Source organism: Sarcophilus harrisii, chromosome 1 (genome assembly GCF_902635505.1).
Source record: "Sarcophilus harrisii chromosome 1, mSarHar1.11, whole genome shotgun sequence".
Taxonomy (NCBI): Eukaryota; Metazoa; Chordata; class Mammalia; order Dasyuromorphia; family Dasyuridae; genus Sarcophilus; species Sarcophilus harrisii.
The window spans coordinates 593,357,275-593,365,845 of record NC_045426.1 but is presented as its reverse complement, the minus strand read 5'-3'; positions in this window follow the sequence as shown (position 1 = coordinate 593,365,845).

The following is an 8,571-nucleotide window of genomic DNA, read 5'->3' as shown; positions in this document are numbered from 1 at the left end:
CATTAGATTCTACTTAGCCAATTCTAATTTTTAAAGAATTATTTTCCTCGTTGAGCTTTTATATTCACTATATACATAAAAGAAAAACAATTAGTTACACATACACACACACACACACACACAATTTGGCCAATTGTATTGTTAAAGTTGTTCTTCAATGAATTTTTGTACATCTTTTTTTTTTAATAGGGCTAATTCAGCTTTTTTAAGGACTTTTTTCTTGTCAGTGGATTTCTATTTTATTTAATACTTAAAATTATGTTTGAGCTCTTCTGGAAATTCTTATTGGGCGTGAAAGAACTCACATTTTACTTTGAGGCTTTGAATGTAGCAGTTTTTGACTTTGTTTTCTTCTTCTGACTTTGTGTTTTGATCTTCCATCTCACTACAGTAACTTTCTGTGATCAGGTTCTTTTTTATTGTTTTTTCATTCTTCCAACCTAATGTTTGGGCTAGCTTTCTGGAGGACCTCAGTCCTTAGTGGAGGAGTAAAGGAGGCAGGACAGCCACCATGAGGCTGATCAAAAATGGAATGTCTCATTTTCAGTCTTTCTCAGCCCTTAACTACCCTAGTACAATTACATCATTACATCATACTAATTATGTGTGAACTAGAGAACCATTACATCACCATGCTAAGTACTAAATATATGTATACTAAAAAATCATCATCTCATCAATTCCACTGAGTTAATACCTTGTTGTAAGTATCCTTGCTTCAAGTATACTTCTCCAGAGTTCTGGCCCTCTACATTCCAGGCTATTTCCTGATGTTTAAACTAAGTTCTATGTTAGAACACATGGGAGCTGTTGAAATAAGTGGGAGCCACCTGACAGTGGCTGTTGTTGATCCAAACCAGACCTGCAGAATGGATCTCCTCTTGTGAGAGGATGATACAAGGAGACTGAGAGGCAGTTGCTGTTCTCTGACTTCTCTGACTGAGAGGCCATGGCATTGTCTGACCTCTCTCCTCTTCCCTCTGCCTCCAACTTATCTCATTCCCAGTCTGCTACACCTGTGTCAGCAAAGGCTGCCTTGTAACTCCTTCAGATTTTATGATCCACAGCTGTGGAGGTTCTTGGGGAATTGACCTGTCCCTTAACAATTTGGGATCTATGTATAGGCAATGTAACAAAGTTTTGCATACAATGCCAAAAAAAGATCCTTATTTTTTCAGTCATCAGTTGCCACGCCCTATTACCTTATGTACTGAGGGGTACAGAAGCTTCAGCTACCTCTGTTGATTCAGTCACCCCTAGATCCTGGATTGCTGATGCATAAACTTCATGACACAGCTTGCACTGGACTGTATTTCACTTTTACCCTGGTGCAACAGGCTTTTCCTGATAACTTTCTAAGATTTCTTAGGCTGGAAAATTGTTTAACATCCTTTTTTTTTTTTTTTTTGGTTCTGATTCTCCAGAATTCATTTTGAAGTATTATTTAAAGTTTTTGTAATGGACTGAGGCTTGAGTTGATGCACTGAGGTCCCAAGCATGTGAGGCTAAATAGTAATTGCACTATACTCTATTAATATACATGCTTGGATAAAGAATGGCCCCCGCCCACTCTCTGTGCAAGTCCTGATGTGTTGTATAGGAAATGATGATTTTGGTGGGTGGAGGCAGAGAGACAGGAAGAGAGGCTGGGAGAGATTGTCCTGGGTTCTATGCTCCTAGCTGCTGGTCGTGTGGCTGCTGGTCTAGCTAGCTTCTTGACTCAGCTGCACACATTGCTATTGCCCATTCTCTTCCACCTCTGATCTTTCTTCACTGAGAATAAAGATTGACGATTTTCCCCTAACCTGAATTCCTGACTCCGGCTGATTTTAAAATAAGCGGTCTTCATAGTTTTTGGAGGGGCATTTGGGAGAGCTCATCATGATCCTTGCCTTTTCTCCACCACCTTGGCCTTATTCCTCTCCACACACTTATTTGAGTTTGAGAGAAACCACACTTTCCTCATTTTGTTTCTAACTCTCTAATCAATCATTCATTGACTTTTATTATCTAAACTCTTTTTAATAAAAACTGGGATCCACCTGTCTAAACTATGTATTTTGATTCAAATAAATCTGTGCTCTCCTTGATGTTGATAGTCCAATTCAGCTTGTAATTGTGAAAATTGTAGAATTGCAATAGGAACCTCATTTTGAAACTTTTGCCCTACATCAACAAATTCATAGGTCCATTCTCTATTTTTGTCCTTTCTAGATTAAAGGATCTTGACATAGTAGATATAATTCATGGCTGGGAATCAGAAATAGCTGGATTCAAATTTGGCATTTAATGGATACACTATTCCAGGCAAGACACTTAGCACCTCTAAATCTCAAGCAACTCCCTAAGATTTGTGATATCTATTGTCATGTGCAACAATTCGAATCTGCTGCTGGGTGTAAAGGGGATGAAATATTCTTCATCTCTACCAAGGATCTCTCTAACATATATTTCCATACATGTAGATCAGAGTCAGTCCTAGGGAAGCCTGGAGTCTAAGTGGTAAGGCTCATTTTCTCTCACTCTGCTTTAATTTATGCATTTGACCCAGAATATTGGAGGAAGTACTTAAAGGTTAAATGGTTTAGCTCACATGTAGAGTATTCCAAAAGGTAAGAAAAGAAAATTATTTAATTGAATTTTTACTAATTGCATTTTAATCAGAAATTTTATTTTTTTTGTTCAACTATTCTTATTGAAAATATCTCTGAACTGTGACTCCACCTTTCTCTTATAGTAGGTACAGTAGCCTAGGGAATAAAGAAATTCTTAATATTGAATATTTTGTTACCATTAAATTATCATTCTTATATGGAATAATATATTCAAAAGGCATTCAGTAACAATTACAATAATAGCTAGCATTTTATCATTATTTTAGATTTGCAATCCAAAGAGGCAATGTAAATCAGATAAAGCAAAACTATTTAATTCCTCTACATAAAAGAAACACTTACCACAAGACACTCCTAAGCATGCATTAATAAGAAATTTAAAGAAGTAGCAGCAGTAAGCAAAACTGCTACACTCTCTTGGGAGATGTCAACTTAATATAAAAACATGCAGCAATTTTCAAACAACTTACTCCAAGTCTATTTCTTCTGGTAAGAAATGCCAGAGATTGGGCTCATCCTGTAATTGAAGATAACTTTCTCTGATGAAAAAACTTTTCCTGCTTAATTTTAGCACTGAAATCCATGGTTTCTATACCACTTACATTAAGAAAGTTGTCTCTAAGGCTAGAAATATCTTTCTTAGGATTTTTTGTTCCATGACCTTTACTCATGAAACACAAAGTTTAAAAAGGTAACAAGGAGCCCAACCTCTAGGATAATTTCAGCTAGTAACCCCTACAAACTAGAATAATAAGGGAAAAGAGAGACAGGGAGAAACAGAGAGAAAAGGAAAAAACAGAGACATAAAAGAGATACAGATGGGCAGCAAGAAATAAATTATCCTCTTTAAAGTCCACTAAACGTTACATTCTTCTTTGTTTAGTGCTCAATACTTTCTAGAACAGATCTAATACTGTTTATCCCTCAATCTCCCTACAATTATACGTGGAAGGGCAAGGGACCAAATTTTTTTTCTATATCATCTCAAAATGACAAATTTTTTGGTGTAGGAACATGGCTTCTAACCCCCCCTTCCCCCTGCCCAGAACTAAGCACTTAATATTTTATAATATAACCAAAATAACCAAGAAAAGTTATTGTTTACTGCCAGTTATACGATAAGTCATGACCCATTCCAAAAATGAATCAAAAATGAATCATATAAGAATTTCTCAACTGATGAAATCACAGATCTCATGAATATTATTGTGTATGTGTATACCCCCCAAAATATAGTTAGATTAATGCTGTATCTAAACAAGTTGTTTTAATTTCCAATTTGCCAACCATTATTTAGATTTTAAATATCCACAATATGATTTTTATGAAATATCTATATTAGGTAAGGCATAGATATACCTCTCCTTTCACATATTACAGATTCAAGAAAATATAGCTACTCCTTCAATAAAGTGTTTGGCATTAGGCTTGCAGAGCTACTACCTTTGTTGTGCATTTCAATATTTTTTTAAGTTTACTGGTTTTTTTTTAATATTTTTAGTCATTTAATTCATTATCTTTTCAATAAAAGTAACTACAACAGATGTTAGAATTATCAAACCATACTCTAAGCACTAATGCAGAAAATAAATGTATCTATAAAAATAATTCAAATGTTAGTTTTTAACCTAAAAGGAATTTTCATTGTTGATTTCTCTCTAAAAATTGGGTAACATCTTCTAAAGCTCCAGAAAAATTTTCAATTCTACTATCATTTATATGTCTGTCAATCCAGGTGTAGGATTCTGGGGAAATGGCAGAGTAGGTTAGTAAATTTCAAGCTCTCCAGATTTCCCTCACAAACAGAACAAATTTGTGCCTCAGGCCAAATATAAGTAGTTTAAAAAAATAAAGAAGAAGGGGCAAAGCCTAGTCTTTCCAGTGCAATTCAAGAAGATCTGAAGAAAACCCTAAACCAGGGATTAACCAGTGTGTAGTGCAAACACCTCCAGGGTAGCTTCACAAAAACACCAAATGAGCTCTGGGCCAAGTCGGGGTTGGCTGAGGCTTCAGCCAGAAACACAGAAACTTTCACCTCCTGAACTGTGTATAGCATTAAGAATCTGAGTCTGGGAAGACTGGGTGAATCTTGGTTGGTTAGGAATACCAGGCCCAGCTGTGCTGCAGAGATATAACCCTGGGCAAGAAGGAACCAGCACATCCAGTGAGTATAGAACTAGTGGGGAAGAGATGCTGCTTTCTGTGGACACTAACAGGAAGGTGAAGTTTTTGGTTTGGGGTTTCAGATCAGAGAGAAGAACTGAAGTGAAGTTAGAGGGACCATCCCTCCTCCCCATGATTAGAAATGCTTACACTGATACATAGCAAAAAAAAAAAAAAAAAAAAAAAAAAAAAAAAAAAAAAAAAAAAAAAGCTCAACAATAGAAACTTACTATGAAAATAGGGAAGACCAGGTTCATCTTCAAAGGAGAACACTGAAGTTTTTTTTTAAGTTTAATTTACCCCAGAGAGTAATGTTAAATGGCACCCTGCCCGGAGAGAATTTATGGGAAAATTTTAAAAATAATTTAAGAATCAAATGAGAAGCATTCATGAAAAAAAAATAAAAACGATCAAAGAAAAACAAAATTATGAAAAAATAATTAACGCTGAGAAAAGGAGATAGTCTTGTTTTTTTGTTTTTTTTTTTTTTATTTAATAGCCTTTTATTTACAGGATATATGCATGGGTAACTTTACAACATTAACAATTGCCAAACCTCTTGTTCCAATTTTTCACCTCTTACCCCCCTACCCCCTCCCCTAGATGGCAGGATGACCAGTAGATGCTAAATATATTAAAATATAAATTAGATACACAATAAGTATACATGACCAAAACGTTATTTTGCTGTACAAAAAGAATCAGACTCTGAAATATTGTACAATTAGCTTGTGAAGGAAATAAAAAATGCAGGTGTGCATAAATATAGGGATTGGGAATCCAATATAATGGTTTTTAATCATCTCCCAGAGTTCTTTTTCTGGGCATAGCTGGTTCAGTTCATTAGTGCTCCATTGGAAATGATTTGGTTGATCTCGTTGCTGAGGATGGCCTGGTCCATCAGAACTGGTCATCATATAGTATTGTTGTTGAAGTATATAATGAAGGAGATAGAGTCTTAAAGACAAAAAATACTCTTTGGACATGAGAATTGGGTAAGGGGAAGCCACTGAAATTATACAAGATGAAGAATTACCAAAACAGAATATAAAGAATGAAAAAAATAGATCAGAATGTGACACCTTATAAGAAAGGCAACAGATATGGATAACAGATCAAAAAGAGAAAATATAAGAATAATTTGATTACTAGAAAGCTATGACCAAAAAAAATAATGTTTATTTTTATTATAGCTTTTTATTTACAAGATATATGAATGGGTAATTTTTCAGCATTGACCCTTGTGAAATCTTCTGTTGCAACTTTTCCCCTCCTTCCCTCCACACACTCCCCTAGATGTTAGGCCAATATATGTGAAATATGTTAAAGTGTATATTAAACACAATATATGTATACATATCTATATAGTTATCTTGCTGCACAAGAAAAATCAGACTTAGAAATAAAGTAAAAATAACCTGAGAAGGAAATCAAAACCTGAGAAGGAAATCAAAAATGCAAACAGACAAAAACAGAATGAGTAGAAATTCTATGTTGTGGTTCACACTCATTTCCCATAGTTCTTTCGCTGGGTATAGTTGGTTCTCTTCATTACTGAGCAAATGGAACTAATTTGGTTCACTTCATTGTTGAAGACAGCCCTGACCATCAGAAATGATCATCATAGAATATTGTTGTTCAAGTGTATAATGATCTCCTGGCCCTGCTCATTTCACTTAGCATCAGTTTATGTAAATCTCTCCAGGCCTTTCTGAAATCATCCTACGGGTCATTTCTTACAAAAAATAATATTCCATAATATTCATATACCACAACCTATTCAGCCATTCTCCAGTTGATGGGTATCCATTCAATTTCCAGTTTCTAGCCATTACAAAAAGGGTTGCCACAAACATTTTGCACATACAGGCTCCTTTCCCTTCTTTCAGAGCTCTTTAGGATATAAGTCCAGTAGTAACACTGCTTGATCAAAGGGTATATACAGTTTGATAACTTTTTGAACATAATTCCAAATTGTTCTCCAGAATGGTTGGATGCATTCAAAATTCCACCAACAATGTATCAGTGTCCCAGTTTTCCCACATCCCCTCCAAAATTCAGCATTATTTTTTCCTATCATCCTAGCCAATCTGAGAGATGTGTACTGATATTGCAGAGTTGTCTTAATTTGAATTTCTCTGATCAAAAATGATTTGGAGCATCTTTTCATATGACAAAAAATAGTTTCCATTTCTTCATCTGAAAATTATCTGTTTATATCCTTTGACCATTTATCAATTGGCGAATGGCTTGATTTCTTATATATTAGAGTCAATTCTCTATATATTTTAGAAATGAGGCCTTTATCAGAACCTTTGGCCGTAAAAATGTTTTCCCAATTTATCTTCCTTTCTAATCTTGTCTGTATTAATTTTGTTTGTACAAACACTTTTTAATTTGATATAATAAAAAAATTTTTATTTTGCGATCAATAATGATCTCCAGTTCTTCTTTGGTAACAAATTCCTTCTTCCTCCACAGGTCTGAGAGGTAAACTATCCTATGTTCTTCTAATGTATTTATCATCTCATTCTTTATGCCTAGATCATGAACCCACTTTGACCTTATCTTAGTGTATGGTTTTAAGTATGGGTCAATGCCTAGTTTCTGCCATACTAATTTCTAATTTTCCCAGCAATTTTTGTCAAACAATGAATTCTTATCCCAAAACTTGGGATCTTTGAGTTTGTCAAACACTAGATTATTATAGTTATTGACTATTTTGCCCTGTGAACGTAACCTATTCCACTGATCAACTAGCCTATTTCTTAGCCAATACCAAATGGTTTTGGTGACCCAAAATGGTCATTGCTTTATAATATAATTTTAGATCTGGTACAGCTAGGCCACCTTCATTTGATTGTTTTCTTCATTAGTTCCCTTAAAAGTCTTGACCCTTTGTTCTTCCAGATTATCTTGTTGTTATTTTTTCTAGGTCATAAAAATAGTTTTTTTGGGGAGTCTGACTGATATAGCACTAAATAAATAGATTAGTTTAGATATTATTGTCATCTTTATTACATTCACTCGACCTATCCAAGAGCACTTAATATTTTTCCACTTGGTTAGATCTGACTTTATTTGTGTGGAAAGTGTTTTGTAGTTTTGCTCATATAGTTCTTTACTTTCCCTTGGCAGATAGATTCCCAAATATTTTATACTATTGGTACTTACTTTAAATGGAATTTCTCTCTGTATCTCTAGCTATTGGATTTTTAGTGATGTATAAGAATGCTGCTGATTTATGTGGATTTATTTTGTATCCTGCAACTTTGCTAAAGTTGTGGGTTGTTTCTAATAGCTTTTTAGTAGAATCTCTGGGGTCCTCTAATTGTACCATCATATCAAATGCAAAGTGATAATTCAGTTCCCTTATTACCTACTCCAATTCCTTTAATCTATTTCTCAACTCTTATTGCGGAAGCTAGCATTTCTAATACAATATTGAATAGTAATATTGATAGTGGGCAACCTTGTTTCACTCTTGATCTTATTGGAAATTGTTCCAGTTTATCCCCATTATATATGATGCTTACTGACAGTTTTAAATAGATGCTACTGACTATTTTAAGGAAAAGCCCATTTATTCCTGTACTCTCAAGTTTTTTAATAGGAATGGATGTTGGATTTTATCAAATGCTTTTTCTGCATCTATTGAGATGATCATATAGTTTTTGGTTATTGATATAGTCAATTATAGTTTCCCTAATATTAAACCAGCCCTGCATTCCTGGTATAAATCCTACTTGGTCATGGTTTATTATCCTGTGGATGATTTTTTGTAATCAATTTG